The sequence below is a fragment of the Diabrotica virgifera genome, chromosome 4 (assembly GCF_917563875.1).
Source record: "Diabrotica virgifera virgifera chromosome 4, PGI_DIABVI_V3a".
In the NCBI taxonomy this organism is placed as follows: domain Eukaryota; kingdom Metazoa; phylum Arthropoda; class Insecta; order Coleoptera; family Chrysomelidae; genus Diabrotica; species Diabrotica virgifera.
The window spans coordinates 119,642,310-119,660,340 of NC_065446.1; the positions used below are offsets into that span (position 1 = coordinate 119,642,310).

Consider the following 18,031-nt stretch of genomic DNA (forward strand, 5'->3'; position numbering starts at 1 on the left):
TAAGATGTTCCTGCCATAGTAATGATATATGTCCAATTTCAATAAAAAAATCAAATTATTTTTGACCCCGGAATGTGTGGTATAATTTATGACCAATATTTTTGGGACACCCTGTATATTCCACTAAAATCTTCTACTGTATACAGGGTATTTCATTAATAATCGGAAATATTTTAACTGTAGATTCCTGGGCTCAAAATATTAAGCTTTAACCCAAATCATCTAGTCCGAAAATGCTTCTAAGGCAGCTAAAGCTCTTTGAAGATGGCACCTTTTAATTAGGTTTTTTTTAAATAACTCCAGAACGCTTTTATTTAGAAAAATGAAAACTGGTACGCCTATTTATCTTGCAGAGATAAATCGATTCCATAAGTTGCGAATTTCTAGTACCGATTATAGGCGTCTCTGTTGGGTAGGGCAACGGTTATTTTATAGCATAACTTTTTTGTCTTTAACTTTTAAGCATTTTTGACACTGGATTATTAAATCGTGAGGTATTCTAGTACTAAAAGGTACTCTTGCTTTAAGTCGGTAGGATACACAGTTTTCTAGAAAAAAAAAACATTTGAAAATATGTCGTTTTTTTGAATTTGACAAAAATTTGAAAAAAACATTTAAAAAGAAACGGTGTATTTTACAGACTTAAAGTAAGAGTAACTTTTAGTACTAGAATATCTCATCATTTAATAATCTAGTGTCAAAAATGCTTAAAAATTAAAGACACAAAAAAAATGCGATAAAATTACCGTTGACATACCCAAAACGGACGCATCTGACCGGTACTACAAATTCGCAATTGAAGACATAGATTCATCTCTGGAAGGTAAATAAACGTATCAGTGTTCGTTTTCCTAATAAATTTATTTTTTTATTTAGAATAATTACCTCACAATTTAATAGTCCAGGGTTAAAAAATGAATAAAAATTTAATTCAAAAAAGCTATGCGATAAAATAAATGTTGCCCTACTCAAAACGGAGGCGTATGACCGGTACTACAAATTCGCAATTTATGGAATTGATTTATCTCTGAAAGGCAAATAGGTGTACCAGTTTTCGTTTTTCTACATCCAAGCGTTCTGAAGGTATTAGGAAAAACTAATTACAAGACGCTATCTTCAAAGAGCTCTAGCTTCCGTAGGAAGCATTTTCGGACTAGGTGATTTGGGTTAAACTCTAATATTTTGAGTTAAAATATTTCCAATTATTTATGAAACACCCTGTATATTAAGCTTCTTTAAATTTAAAGAAATTTCTATTCTGAACTATTTTTCACTTTCGCAGGCCTTACTATGGGGAGTGTACTGGTAGTAATTTTCAGCATCTTTGATAGCATAAATCCATGGTATTTTTTAATATCTTCTATTCCTCCTATGTTAACGGGAGGTCCAACAACGTATTATGCAGCAACGTTATCATATTTAACTGACGTAGCAACCGACGAAACAAGAGGTCTAAGGTAAGCATGAACGCTTTATTATATTTAACTTGCTAAAATAGATCTCAACGTATTAATTATTGTGTAGTAACGTTATATATACGAAATGTAGAAATTTTAAAATGTAGAAATCTATTTTATCAAAAATTAAACTTAACAATGCTGTACGATGAAAACATGTACTTATGTGAAATTATTAATAAGATCAGGGGTTATGATCAACAGATAATATAAGTTTACAAAAATCTTACCAAGACTTAGTTACTGGTCACTGCTCGCGTTCTGATTAAACACAAATCAGCCGTGTGGTGAATGACCGGAGTTATTTTGAACATTTGTGTTAAAAGTTAACATAACTATAACATATAACTATCTCCATAACTATAAAACGTAAATTCGGTGTGATGGATCATCCACCGTTATGAGATGAGATATTTCTTAGACGTATACCATATAGAAGCTCGCATACCAAAAGCAATATCCGAACGATATTTGTAACAGGCAACATCCCATATAGTCCAGACTGCATTGTCGCCCCCGTTAGGTAAATTATTCCGATTATTTCATTCATAGGAGATTTTGACCAACAGAAATCTGAATTAAATCGATAATTTTTGATAATCTCCCGTCGTTAAGTATATTAGGTCAGATGCCCTTCGTTGCTACGAAAAAATACATTCAGTGACATTAATGACAATTAATGTTTTAAAAATTATAAAAGTGATGACTTTCAATCGTCAAATATTTATAAAAACTGTGTGTTTAATAGTACTTACATAAATAAATTACAATAAAATTTTGGTTTTGAACAGTTTTATTCATGAAATAATCGCAACAAATTGCACTCGACCTTTGAAATTAATATAGAATTTTTGCTCTCGTGACACTTTGACATATAATAAACATTTTGTTTATAATAAACATGGCAATAATGAAGAGTCACATTCTAACGTTTTGACAGTTCTCTTACGTCAAAAATGTTGACCTACGTAATATCGCTTTTGTAGTAAAAATACTATAGCATGGGGCCCAGCTTCATCCCTTCTCGAGGGTGAAAAAATATAGGGTAAAAGGGGGAGTGATTGGCCCTTTAACTAATCAAAACTGGTAAAATAACTGTATATTTAATTTTTTTTAAGTTATAGGAAAGAAAGTTATTGAGAACCTCTAAAGATGTTTATGTTTTTCAAATATAAGGGCCTTGAAATTAAAAGAAAAACATGTAGGTATGCCTCTAATTTTTTTGTTAACCAAAGTTAACTGGTCAGCTATTGGCCATCATATTGCATCCATTGGCCAACAAAAAGTCAAAGATTGGCCTCATGTTTATATCGGTATTTAAATCATTTAAATGCGTACCTACTACCTACCAAAATGATAAAAGATGTATGTGGTTGGTTATACATGAAAATAATTGACATTGGAAAATTAAATTAAAAATAAATGAAACCAAGAGTTCCAATAATTATACGGTGTAACAAAAATACAGGTCATAAATCAAATCACATATTTTGGGACCAAAAATAGTTCGAATGAACCTAACTTACCTTAGTACAAATATGCACATAAAAAAAGTTACAGCTCTTTGAAGTTACAAAATGAAAATCGATTTTTTCGAATATATCGAAAATTATTGGAGGTTTTTTATTGAATATGGACATGTGGCATTCTTATGGCAGGAACATCTTAAAGAAAAATTATAGTGAAATTTGTGCACCCCATAAAAATTTTATGGGGATTTTGTTCCCTTAAACCCCCCCAAACTTTTGTGTACGTCTCAATTAAATTATTATTGTGGTACCATTAGTTAAATTCAATGTTATCAAAGCTTTTTTACCTCTTAGTATTTTTTCGATAAGGCAATTTTTATCGAGTTGAGGCTTATTTTTCAATATGTTTACATAAAAATTTTATGGGGGTTTTGTTCTTTTAAACCCCCAAATGTTTGTGTACGTTCCAATTAAAATATTACTGCGGTACCATTAGTTAACCACAGTGTTTTTAAAACTTTTTTGCCTCTTTGTATTTTTACGAAAAAGCACCTGTGGTGGATTTGACAAATATTCGAAATATCTCGATAAAAATTGACTTTTCGAAAAAGTACTAAGAGGCAAAAAAGTTTTAAAAATATTGTTTTTAACTAATGGTACTACAATAATAATTTAATTGGAACGTACACAAAAGTTTGGGGGGGGGGGTTTAAAGGAACAAAACCCCCATAAAATTTTTATGGGGTGTCCAAATTTCACTATAATTTTTTCTTAAGATGATACTGCCATAATAATGCCACATGTCCATTTTCAATAAAAAATCTCCAATAGTTTTCGATACATTCGAAAAAATCGATTTTCATTTTGTAACTTAAAAGGGCTGTAACTTTTTTTATGTGCACATTTGTACTAGGGTAAGTTAGGTTCAATCGAATTATTTTTGGTCTCAGAATATGTGATTAAATTTATGACCTGTAATTTTGTTACACCCTGTATATTTGATTTTCTACTCTCTTTAAAATATTGTAAATACAGGGTGTAACAAAAATACAGGTCATAAATTAAATCACATATTCTGGGACCAAAAATAGTTCAAATGAACCTAACTTACCTTAGTACAAATATGCACATAAAAAAAGTTATAGCCCTTCGAAATTACAAAATGAAAATCGATTTTTTCGAATATATCGAAAACTATTAGAGGTTTTCTATTGAAAATGGATATGTGGCATTCTTACGGTAGAAGCATCTTAAAGAAAAATTATAGTGAAATTTCTGCTCCCCATAAAAATTTTATGGGGGTTTTTTTCCCTTAAACCCCCCCAAACTTTTCTGTACGTTCCAATTAATTTATTATTGTGGTACCATTAATTAAATTTAATATTTTTAAAACTTTTTTGGCTCTTAGTATTTTTTCGATAAGGCATTTTTTATTGAGTTGCGGCTTCTTTTTTAATATGTTTACATAAAAATTTTATGGGGGTTTTGTTCCTTTAAACCCCCCAAATGTTTGTGTACGCTCCAATTAAACTATTACTGCGATACCATTGGTTAAACACAATGTTTTTAAAACTTTTTTGCCTCTTTGTATTTTTTCGAGAAGGCACCTTTTATCAAGATATGGCTTATTTTTTAATACGCTTCAAAATATACCTAAAAATGTAAATCATACATAAATTTTCATATTATTACCAAGTCTCCATAATAGTACTTACCCATATACAAATATGTGGTGGATTTGACAAATATTCAAAATATCTCGATAAAAACTGACTTTTCGAAAAAGTACTAAGAGCCAAAAAAGTTTTAAAAATATTGTGTTTAAGTAATGGTACTACAATAATAATTTAATTGGAACTTCCACAAAAGTTTGGGGGGGTTTAAAGGAACTAAACCCCCATAAAATTTTTATAGGGTGTCCAAATTTCACTATAATTTTTTCTTAAGATGATACTGTCATAAGAATGCCAAATGTCCATTTTCAATAAAAAATCTTTAATAGTTTTCGATATATTGGAAAAAATCGATTTTCATTTTGTAACTTCAAAGGGTTGTAACTTTTTTTATATGCACATCTGTACTAAGGTAAGTTAGGTTTAATCAAACTATTTTTGGTCCCAGTATATGTGATTAAATTTATGACCTGTATTTTCGTTACACCCTGTATAATAATAGTGCAGCAAATCAAAAAATACCTAGGTACATTTTTTTAAACAGATTGAACAATAGACTAAGAGCCGCTATAGGTGAAATTTCTTAATCATTTTAGGCACGATGGGACCCTATAACTTAAATAGTAGAACCTAAAAGAAAACGTTTGAACACTGTGCCGTCACTTTTCAGTGGCACATGCGTCGACAGTGGCGCATCAAACTTTCCACTTATGGACGGGATAAATAAATTAAAAGTTGCCCTCCCTTACTAACAGAATTAATTTTTTTTTATTTTTTAAGTTCTATGTGATTAACACATAGGATTCAGCGTAATTTTAACCCACCACCCCCTTCCCCCTGCCCCCACCATCAAAAACTTCATTTTTCGTTTTTATTTTTTTTTTGGTGGGATGCAATCAATTTTAAATTTCAAAAAATTCACACGCATAGCTGAGACTTTTACAAAATATGTCTATTTTTTATAGACCCATAGGTAGAGTGCACATAACCTCAAAAAATTAAAAGAATTTTTTTTTTTTTTCAAAAAAGCGTATAACTTTTTTTGAGGAATAGCTGCAGGTATAATTTTTTCTTAATCTTATGTGTTTTATGAAACACTATATTTTCAATTTTTTTCAGATTTTTCCGTAAGGCTCCCCACCTTCAAAAATCCGAAAAACTGTTTTTTGGGGGGTTTTGGGGGATTTTCCCTATTTTAAAGACTTCATAATATATCAAATCAATTTTGTTTTTATAGATTATATGTAACTTAAAGTAACTGAGTCCTTTAGATTATTTAAAAATCAGAAAAACACGTTCAAATCCCCCAAAACCCCCTTAAAAAACAGTTTTTTTTGGATTTTTGAAGGTGACCAGCGTTACAGAAAAATCTGAAAAAAATCAGAAATATAGTGTTTGATAAAATACACAAGACTAAGAAAAAATTAGATCTGCAGCTGTCCCCAAAAAAAAGTTATATACTTTTTTCCAAAAAATTTTTTTTTAAATTTTTTGAGGTTATGTACACTCAATCTACAGGTCTATAAAAAATAGACGTGTTTTATAAAAGCCTTAGCTATGCGTGTGAATTTTTTGAAATTTTAAAATTGATTGCATCCCACCAAAAAAAAATAAAATCGAAAAATAAATTTTTTGATGGTGGGGGCAGGGAGAAGGGGGTGGTGGGTTAAAATTACGATGAATCTTATGTCTTAATCACATAGAACTTGAAAAAATGAAAAAAATTAAATTCTGGTAATGACGGAGGGTATTTTTTAAGTTATATATCCCGTCCATAAGTGTAAAGTTTGATGCGCCACTGTAGACGCATGTGCCACTGAAAAGTGACGGCACAGTGCTCAAACGTTTTCTTTTAGGTTCTACTATTTAAGTTATAGGGTCCCGTCGTGCCTAAAATGATTAAGAAATTTCACCTATAGCGGCTCTTAGTCTACAATAAAAGATGCGAGAATTAGATTTGTGGATACAGTGTTTTTTCATACATTTAACATGATATGATCGTTCACATGTATTGCATTTTAAGCCGTAATTAGAATATGTTATTCCATTGACACATGAGTAGCACAAACCATTTTCACTCTGTCTGTTTTTGTCTAGATCTAGCCCTATACTTGAAACAATATCTGCTAGACTTTCTTCTTGATTTGATGGCATTACAATATATTCAGACACAACGTCGACTTTCTGGTCTTGAAACAAATTTCTTGAAGCTCGTTCTACTTTTTCTGCAAATAATGTATTGATACTAGGTCCTGGAGGGTTTTCATTTTCTATTTTTTTGGCAGTATTTTGGGTTTCCAAACTTTTATTGTTAGTATCTTCCACTTTTTTCTTCGGTTGTCTTTTTTTAAGCAATGGATTTATATTTTGCGCTATTTCTAGCTTTTTTTTTCTTTTCTAATTCTTGCTGAGCCTCTTGTTTTTGTTTTCTTTTTTCTAACCTGTTCTTTTTATCCAGTTCTTTCTTAATTTTGTTTTCCTCCTTTTCTTTCTTTTGATTTCTCCACACAGTTCCTGTTATTACAAAAGATGATTTTTTATTATTTCTTTTTCCTTTCCTCTTTGGTGTTTGGGGTAATGTTAGGTGCTCGTCAATGCTTGCATTTAAATTTGTGTCTGAGTTGGCATGTTCAATGTTATCGAACGGTATTTCTTCAAGAATAATATTTTCGTTGTTCAGAAAGTCGGTGAATACAATTGGCATACTGTTCACATTAAATAAAATTTCGTGATCTGAATGCAAATCGTTATTTTGAACAACAGGGAATATGTTAGTTTTCACAATAATGTTCTCCTCAATTTCTTTTCTTACTTCATTGCAATCTTGAACATTTTGTTCTGAGTTTTCGACAACCGTGGTATTCAACATTGAAGTCTGTGCAATATTATCACCATCACCTTTTGTTTTGTTGAACACCTTCCAAATATCACTCCTGATATCAGTATTGATATTCTGAATATGCATTCCGAGAATATCCTTTAATGCTTTATACGTAATTGTGGCAGTATCACCTGGTTCTTCAACATCCTGCGAAGGCAAAGTTTTGATTTCTTGCCCTCCTAAGCACTTCGAAAAGTCTATTGAATCTGGATTAAAAGGATATAACCCAGTGGCTTTAAATCCATTTTGGATAGTCACAGTTTTAGCATAATCGGCAATCACAGAGTTTAGTATTGGTGCAAACTTATGTTTTGTCAATGAATCTGCAAGATTTTCTCTTCTCCAAGCAAGGACAGCTATTTTCCAGCCTGTTTTAATGGGCTTGAATGCAGCTACATCAGCTGGCTGAAGTATACGTGTGGCATTTGGATACAAACAAATTAATATAATATCCAATTTTTTGCATAACTCACTGACGTCGAATGTAACATGCGTACTATGTCCATCTATAAATAATATAATTGGCAATTTGATGTTCTTTTCCAGTAAATAAGGATGAAAAACATTTTTAATATAATCATTAAAAATGTCTGATTTCATCCAACCAGTAGGGGATGTTGCTACACCCCATTCTTTTGGTATGGACTCATAAACTTGTGACTTAAGTCTTTTGCCTGCAAATATTATTAGAGGAGGAGTAACCACACCATCAGCAGAAAAAGTAAATAACACAGTAATGTTTTGTTTGGAAGAGGCGTACTCAACCTCGTAAACGTTCTTCGAACCCTTTGGGGCTAGAACCGTAGACGTTTTAGGGCAGAGATTGAAACAAGTCTCGTCCGCATTAAATATTCTTGATGGATCGGTAAGAATATGGTTATAGCCCTTGGAAGTGAGATACGAATAAATATCGGAAAACCATTTTCGGATATCTTTCTCTGCAATAGTAGAGCTTGCTGATGTGACAGGTTCTGAAGTTCGTTCCGTTAAAACTGGGTGACGTCTTAAGAATGATTTATACCAATCCTCCCCTGGGCAGTTGTACTTAAAGGGGGTTTTTCTAGGTGCTTTGTCAAGGAATGCTTTAACAGATAATTGGATATCTTCTTTACGCCTGGGAAACCCTTTTTTGGAACTATGTATAGCCCAGTTTACTAGAGCCATTTCCTCTTCATTAGTAAGATAGGGATTTGGACCTAAACTGGTTTTTTTTAATTTTAAACTTCGTCTAAATTGTAGTGTGGCCCTGGGTACTTTATTTTTAGCAACTTCTCGAAGTGCTAATCCAGCTGTTATTTCTTTTAAAGCCTTTTGAATATCCTCCTCGGAATATTTTTTTGAATAATTACTGCCCTCTTTAACTTTCGGCATCTTGCAGAAAATCTGAAAATAATGTTAAAGAGTTAGCGATTGGCCCTCGTAATGTATTTATTGGCCACCGGCCAACGACTCACTACGCACGTCTAATATTATTAATAATGTTTCTATTAAGTTACTGAAATTATTTAATATTGATTTTACATAACCAGAACATATTTTACGTCGCAGGTATTTTTGGTAGTGAATGGCCACCTTGGCCAATAACTAGAGTTCTACCAAAGTGTTTTGTAGTGATTGGCCACCCAATAAATATAATATTTTAGAGGTTAGAGTGTTAAAAACTCTTTCATTTTGGTCCCCAATACTTATTTTCAATAAACAAATTATTGAAACAACAGCATAGCTAAAAAATATCATACTGTACTCACATTTATAGCTTCCATTTATTAACTTATCACTAAGATTATCACTCGTTCACCAGAGACAGTATTAACGCCACAAACAATTTCCCGCTATTTTGAAGCCATGTTGCCAAATTTTTAACAGTTTGCTGTAACGAACTAAATACGGTTGCCATATTTTAACGATTTTATGGGATATTCTTCCAATTGTTTTGATTTCTTAATAAAACGATTTGAATGAGAAGTGGCCAATAAATCCCTAGAGGCCAATAACTCCCCCTTTTACCCTACGCTCAAAATAAGACCGGAAATGGATAAACTAACTAATTCTAAGCAACTTTTGTTTTATAGCATTTTTTCACTAAGTTAAAATTTTCGAGTTATTTGCGAGTAAATATGTTCATAAAAAACACATTTTCAGACGGTTTCTTGCAACTAACTCAATAAGTAAGTATTTTATCGAAAAAAAAACACTCTTAGCAAAAATATATCAGATAAAAAAGTGAAAAAAATGGTTTAGGTATGAGATTACCTAGTAAAAGAAGAGTTAGTTATAAGTAATGAAAAATACATTTATACTCGCCAAATTTCAAATCGAATATTTCAACGTGAAATAACCAAAAAATAAAGCACTTTTTGGGAAAAAATCATTAAAACTTTTTTAAATTATTTAAAAAAACTTTCATTTTGTTTTAGTAGCAAAAGTAAGCAAGTTACGCTCAAAATAACGTTGGTCCCTTCCTTTTTTGGTAAAAAAAAATTGTGAAAATCACCCCCTAATTAGCATCCCCAGTGAAATTAATCGTTACCACTTCATAAGTTGCTTTACTCGTGTATATATTGTTTATATGGTAAGTTTCACCAGTTGGAAGTGCTTATTTTTGAAGGGGCTGTAGTTGAGGCTTGAACTAGTCACTAATTACGAGTGCATGCACATTTAAAATTTTCAAAAATTCTTATTAGTTTTCTCAGGATTAAAAAAAATGAATCCATTTAAAAAGTATTGGACCGAAATTTTGCGCAAGTATTATACATTTTTGTAATCAGTATTTTAAAAGCTTTTAAATGAGGTGTTACATGATGTACTTTCCGATTCAAAAAAATCTTAGTTATGACTGTCACACGAATATACTATGATTGTTTTAAAAATCGACCTGTCCGATTTGCATATTATGTATATATAATAGCGCTGCAGGCCTCAGGGGCCCATGGCTTGAAATTTTTCAACTGTCTTTCTCCACTTTACTCTGTCCAGGGCAGCTGTCTTCCAGTTTACAACGCCTCCTCTTTGTAGATCCTCTTTGGCTGCTTCCAGCTACTTTTTCCGCGGTCGACCCCTCCTTCTTCTTCCCTCACCTCTTAACAATATACTCTTCGCCCATCGGTCCCCTGACATCCTTTCCACATGTCCTAGCCAGCGAAGTCTTCTAGTTTTTACCATATGGCTGATTACTGGCTTCCCAAACAGTTCTTGAACTTCCGCATTCGTCCGTCTTCTCCATTCGTCCTCTCCCACTTTCACACCACCGAAAATCTTTCTCAGCACACTCCGTTCCCATCTTTCCAATGCATTTTCTTCTCTCTTATTCAGAACCCAACATTCACTACTATACAGTACTGTAGGTTGTATCACCGTACTATATAACCGCAATTTTGCTGCTCTTGAGATGAGACTACTTTTTAAAAGTATGCTCAATGCTCCAACTGCTCGTCTTCCCTTCGCAATTCTTTTTTCAATTTCTGGAACTTCATCTCCTTTCTCTGTTACAGTGACCCCTAGGTATTCAAATTCTTTTACTTTCTCGAAACAATATTCTTTTCCATCGTTATCTATTCTAATTTTCAAAACCTGTTCTTCATTTAGTGTATCTCCCATTTCCATAAATTTTGTTTTGTGTTCGTTAATTTTCAGACCGTACTGCTTAGCTTTTCTTTCAAAAAGGTTAAATACTCTTAGCAGTTCTCTTTTTGTTCTTGTTATCAATACTATGTCGTCTGCATATGCAAGTACCTGAGTTCTTCTATCATGGATCGTACCTTGCGTTCTGATCCCGCTCTCCCTGAATATTGCCTCTAATACACAATTGAAAAGGACAGTTGATAGAGGGTCTCCCTGCTTCAAACCCCTTCGTACTTTAAACTTTTCTGAGAGGCTACCCTCCAGTGCTACTCGATTTTCTGTTCTCTAGAGTGTCATTTTCACCAGTTTGACCAACTTCTCCGGTATCCCAATTAACCGAAGTGCATGATAAAGGCGTTTCCTTACGACTGTATCATATGCCTGCTTGAAGTCTATAAACAGGAGCTTCATATTTAGCTGTTGTTCGTAGGTACCGCACTGTAACATCTTTAGTACGAAAATCTGATCGATGGTAGATCTTCCTTTCTTAAAACCACCTTGATATTCTCCTACCTGCACACTAATATATCTCTCTAATTTTTCTCTTATAACCTTGGCAAGGACTTTATAAATTACATCAAGCAAAGCGATACCTCTGTAACTTTCACATTGAGATTTATCTCCCTTTTTGAATATCGGGCATATTACAGCCTGACTCCATTGTCTCGGCATTTCTTCCTGATCCCATATCATCTTTAGTAGGCTGCATATTCTCTTTTCTCATATTTTACCTCCATGTTTAATAATTTCTCCTGGAATGTCGTTGATACCCGCACTCTTGTTGTTCTTTATGCTTCTTAAAACTTCCATTATTTCCTCGTCTGTTGGCGGCTCCACTACATCCTCTTGGTTGTAGTTTTCTTGTATCACTTCCATCTGAACCTCGTCATTACCTTCCTGCCTCTCATTTAGCAGTTCCTCAAAATGCTCTCTCCATCTATCCAGTTTTCCTTCCTTGTCCCCTATTAGGTGCCCCTCTTTGCTCCTGTAAAAGTTTTGTCCTCTTGAATACTGTTCTTTACTTCTTTTTGCTTCTTGGTAGAAATTTCTAATGTTCTTATTGATATAGTGTTGTTCAATATCTTCAAGCTTTTTACTCATGTGTTCCCGCTTTTTATATCTACACATTCTTTTTGTGTTTCTCCTCTCTTCTTCATATTTCTTTCTATTTTTTTCACTAGGCTCATCTATCATTCTTTGTCGTGCCTGATTCCTTTTCTCTAACCTTTTCCTACAGTCATCATCGAACCATTCTTTTTTCTGTTTTCTACTTACTTGTCCCAGGTGCTTACTTGCTGATTCCTTCAAAGATTCCTCAATTTCTGTCCACTCCGTTTCTATATTGTCATGGTACTGCCTACATCTAAGCTTGTCCGTAATTTCCGCTTCAAAGCTCTTTGCAATGTCCTCGTTGTTCAATTTGGCAACATCGTATTTTTTTCGACTTTCCAATTGACCTCTCGGTTTCGGCATTCTTTCTCTTATTTTTGCTATCAACAATATATGATCGGAATCCATATCAGCTCCTCGATAACTTCGTACATCTGTTATTTGTTTCGCATGTTTAGCTTCAATCAAAATATGGTCAATTTGATTCCTTGTTTGGCCATCTGGCGAAATCCATGTCTCTTTATGTATTGCCTTATGATCAAAGTATGTACTCATTATTCTCATATTATTCTCCTGTGCAAAGCCTATCAACATCTTGCCGTTGTCGTTACTTTCCTGGTGCTTACTCCTTCCACCTGTGGTCTTCCTGTACCTGTTCTCATTACCCACTTTAGCATTAAGGTCCCCTATAATTATTTTAACATCATACTTTGGAATTTTATTGTAAACCCGTTCTATAATATCATAGAATTCATCTTTTGTTTCTTGATCTTTGGTTTCTGAACGGGCATGCAAATTAAATAAACTTAGCTTTCTAGTCTTACCTCTGATTCTCAGCATACAGCTCCTTTCTGATAAAGCTTCAAAGGCTACCACTGCCTTCTGCAGCCTCTCACTCACCACAAAACCTGTACCCAGCATTCTATTGGCGCCTCCACTATTGAAAAAACTGTAACCGTCCACTGTTATCACACTGTCACCCTTCTGCTTCGTTTCTTGCATTGCTAACACATCCAACTTATACTGCTTCATTACTGTCACTACCTGCTTCAAAGCACCAGCTTCATATGTACTCCTCATGTTACAAGTTCCTATTCTAAGAATGGGCTCGTTGTTTCTCTGTTTTTTCCCACTTTCTTTGTCATTCGTGTGTTCTCTCAGATCCTTGTTCATAGCGATTTTTTTGTCATCTTGTCCCCTCCAAGCGGCCTCGTCTAGTTTCTTGGTTGGTCCGACTTTCCGTCTTTTCTGTTCCATCTCCAAGTTTTTCCTTCTATTATGAGCTTCCTGAACCCCAGCTTCACTGCCTTGCCCTCGCTCCTAGCTTCTTGAGCTTTTTTCCGTAATTCGCTCTTCATTTCCATCTCTGCTACTGTTAGATCATCATTTATATAAATCCGTTCTTCCTTAAAATCTCTTAGTTTTTTCTTATTCTGCATTACCTTCCTCTTGTCCGCGGTTTCCAAGTGCAGTAAACATTTTTCCTCTCCTAATTTTACAGCTGTTTTAATATCCACTTTTATATTCATGGTCTTCTCAATCAGGTTTTCCATCACCTCTTTTAAAATGTCTGAGTCCTGTGTATCTATCTTAACACCGGTTATAACCACGTTGTCTTTTTTGCTTTCTTTCTCTAAATATTCAACTCTACTGGTTAAATTTCGTACATCTCTTTTTGCTTGCTCATTCTCTTTTCTAATTTCTTCGTTTTCTTTCATAATTTTTTTATTTTCTTCCCTCAATGCTCTAATTTCTTCTGCATAAATCCCTTGTTCCCTTTTAATACCCTTCACATCGGATGCTAAATCTTCCAACAATTTCATCACCCTGTCTATTTTTCTGTCAGCTCCCGTCTTTTCTGGTGACCGCTCTACTCTGCGGCTTCTTTTAAATGGGTCACTTTCATCGTCCTCTCCTTCCTCTCTCCTTCTTTTGCCTTCATCCGTTAGTTCATCCGACGACATTTCAGTAACTTTTCACACGCCCCCGGTACACAAAACTTTTAACACGATAGCGTAAAAAGAGCTCGTCGCTTCCTCCGCGTGGAACTCGTTCTCCTACCCACCGTATTGAAAGCAGTTCCTAGATACCGTATTAGTTTTTGCACGTTCTTATCACCTTTTAATGGGTTTTCGAATATTGTTAATGATTGTAAACATTAAAACTAAACAATATGAACTTCGCAATTTCTTTTTGTTCTAAAACAATTAGGGGATTGCCACAATTCCGTAATCACTTTACGCCAACTATTCCGCTCTTCGGTAAAAAGTTCCCGTATTAAATACTCGAAACGGCCCGTATATCCTGGGTAAATATCTCGGAGTACCAAATACGTCCGTTCTTTAAGAATTCTGCCACTGAACTGTATATTATGTGCTAAAAATAAATAAGTTAATATGTTCAACCTCAAGTCAAAATTCATCAGAGTATTACCCTTGGGAGGTAAATAGAGTCGTTGCACAGGATTATCCAAAAATATTAACAACAATAGTGTAGCATGAACATGCCGAACCCATTTTTTTCTCTGACGTCTTCTTAAAAATTGCCAAGCTACAATAACGTCTTCTTCGCTTGAAGACATTTCAAATACTGATATACTTACTGAAGTTCCAAAATTATAGCACGCTCCTGTATTCTACATTATATAAAATGTGTGCATGCGACGTTATCTCTGTTGAGTATAAACAGATGTACGCTATTATGAAATGTGCAACATTTTACGTATGTATTTTATCTTATGTGTTGCATTTGGTTTGCGAGCTCGCTTAATAGACGGAAGAAAATACTAAGTTGTCTAAAAAGAGAACCTTATGTAGAATCAGTACAAGTTTGAGCGAGAAAGAGAATCACGAGAAGTTGGTATACCTACCCTTGGCTACCGATGACCGAACAGCTGTTCGATGTTCGGTGTCGTTCGGTGGTGAATCGTAAAAGTAGATAGAAGGAACAAATAAAAAGTACAGTACTTAAAGCCCTTGGATGTTTATAAATAAAAATTTCAACTTGTATCTCTCGATTTTGTATAATGTTTAAAATTGCATTACCCTTCTATTTTTAAATTGTTAGCTCTCTTTTTCATTTTTATTATTGTTTTAATTTTATTAGGTACCTACCTACGTGGTTTTAATTGTTATCTTAGGTCTATGTTTTTGATAATTTTGTGCTGCTTTATATTCGATATTAAATTTGATTTATTAAATTAATAAAATGCCGCACAAGGTTCTGGGACAATCTGAAGCAGCGTTCTACGTTGAATATTCACTTGATTTCTATCCAAAAACATAAAGCTTACCTTACAATCCTTAACATAACTACAGAGTTATCTCATAACTTGAGGTTTAACGTCGCGTTATAAAGTGACAGTTGATATATATAAGATAACTCAAGAACTGTCAAGAAATAACGCAAGTAGTTAAGTTAAATATGATACATCACACCAATTCGAGGTTATAACTTAACTACAAAATAACTTTACGTTAAAGATAACTTCGGTCATCCATCACAAGGCTGAATATGACGTTTCACAGCGGATTAACCTGGTTCACGAGTTTTAATGTTCTGAACTGTTTAACGGTTATTTTACATCGGATTCTCTGCTGACGGAACGTGTGCAGAGAAGAGTTTAAACCCAAGAGAAAGGTTCAAGTAGTACTTAGATTCATGTGTCCTCAGCGGAGAGTGACACTTAATTTAGATATTTACCCTTAAACCGGCAGTACTAGCAGAGGAAGAGAGAAGAGACCTATCTCGCGATGTCCAAGCATAATTGCCTGTATGGGTAGGGATGGAATTAAGAAGGGATAACTCGGTATTGACAGGGTTAGCTTAAGAATTATTTAAAACTAAGGGTTTTAATTATGGATTTCATACAGTAAAAAATGTTAGATTATTTTTTGCATGTGAAAAATGTCACAAATTTTGCAGTCACAAGTCATCTATTCTATCTGTGTATAGTCCATCTAATATACTTACCGTTGCACGTAATCCGCGTCATAGCTCGTGACGTCACATGATACCAACACGAAATATTTAGGCGGTAGGTGTGTTCTTTTTTAGAATCCATTTGCCGAGTACACTGGAACTGGGTAGATTTTTACACATGCCAGTGCTAGTAAACAATCGAGTGGTTTTCATGTGAAACAAAATTATTTGTTTTGTAATTAAAAGTTTTTGAGTTTCCAACAAAAAGGCGATCCATGGAAGGTATTCGGAATGAATTAAACAAGCAAATATTGCTTATGGCCATGGATAATAATTGTTAGAAATTTAATAATGAATCCGACTCATTTCGGCCATTTCCTCTTAAATTTTGGTGTAAGCATTGTCACGGGCTAATTTATTTTTATATATAGATGATTTAGGTGAATTCCAAATACACTCTAATTACATAGCTATACCTAAATAGAAATGAATTTGATGATTTTTTCATCACCCCAACGAAACACTTTTTAAAACAAGTTTAAAATAAAACGATTAATATATCTCCAAAATAACAAATCTGACTATTCTCTGCTAGCTACTGGCATGCCCGTAGCGGTATCGCGCGTTCACACATGCCAGTGACACTCACACGCATGCGCTTTGCATCTCACAGCATGCTACTAGCAAGAAAAATCAAATTCTTTGCGATAAGCTAGCATGGCAGGAACTAGCATGCTAGTAAATGTTCACACTTGCCAGTTTGGGGACAGTAGCTGGTAACTACTTGCTAGGTACTGGCTGGTATGCCAGTGTGCTAGTAACTGGCACAGGGCTGCTTTATCCATTAGGCAATATAGGCAGCTGCCTAGGGCGGCAAATTTTGAGAGGGCGGCACAGGGGCGTCATTTGAAATTTTGATTGGGGGGGCAAGCATTATATTATATACAATACAGTATATATATGATGTAATGATGAAAAAATCTGAAAGTATTTTTTGTAAATTTCAGTCATTTTCAGTTTCAAGGGGGGGCAACTGCCTCCCCTAACCCTATCAAATGACGCCCCTGGGGCGGCAAAAATACTGTACAAAAAATATTTGTATTTAAAAATTAAAATCGAATACCACATAAATATGTATATTCATCATTCATCCATCAATGAAATAGAAGTGGGCATTCGTTTTTAAATAAAAGAAATTGCATTCATATCAAAAATAAAACAAACATAGCATTATGTTATCTTAAATCTAACACTATTCATCCAAAAATAACGGAATTCATAAATTTAGTGATTATTGGGCCGCCAAAAGCTCGGCAAAGACGGTGAATTGACTGAACACAGCAATATTGCACATATTGCAGAAACTAAAGATTAAGTAGGAAATCGAGTTAGAGTTGGGATTTTCAAACTGTATTATTGCAAGTAGATAACATTCGTCTCGTCGCACTGATATAATACTCCAGCCGCCAGCCAGGGAAATAGGCAAGAAATAGACCATGTTCGGGACAATGAAATATCAAGGTAGCTGACTTTTTTAGTTATTGTTGACTTGACCTACATGAAAACCTACATATTTCCTGCCTAGAGTTCGTGTTTTTTAATTATTAACAATTTAGTGCAATCAACGCGATTATTTTCATTTTTTGCACTCAATTAAAAAGCTAAATAGTTGACATAAAATTACAAAATTTATTTTTTTTAGAACATTGAAAAACCTTCAAAATGACAATTTTGAAAGTCAAAAAGTTAATTTGTTGCTTCGTAAACTGCAAAATAACTGAAAATCGTTATTTATTAATAACTTTTACTAAAACTAACTTAGAACTGTAGTGTTTCACTTTACTCAAAGTTGGGTATTGCGGTACATAACAAACTCCCAAAATTTGAGACCGATGCATT

General features: G+C 33.9%; 1 protein-coding gene across 1 annotated transcript in view; it reads right to left on the bottom strand.

The window, feature by feature from the left end:
• The window catches only part of LOC126883887 (vacuolar protein-sorting-associated protein 25), a 199,290-nt gene extending 181,644 nt beyond the window's left edge, over positions 1–17,646 (bottom strand). The window contains exon 1 of the mRNA XM_050649588.1: positions 17,640–17,646. The gene's annotated coding sequence lies outside the window, so the exon portion shown is untranslated. The remainder of the gene's footprint in view (positions 1–17,639) is intronic.
• Between the last annotated feature and the right edge of the window lie 385 nt (positions 17,647–18,031).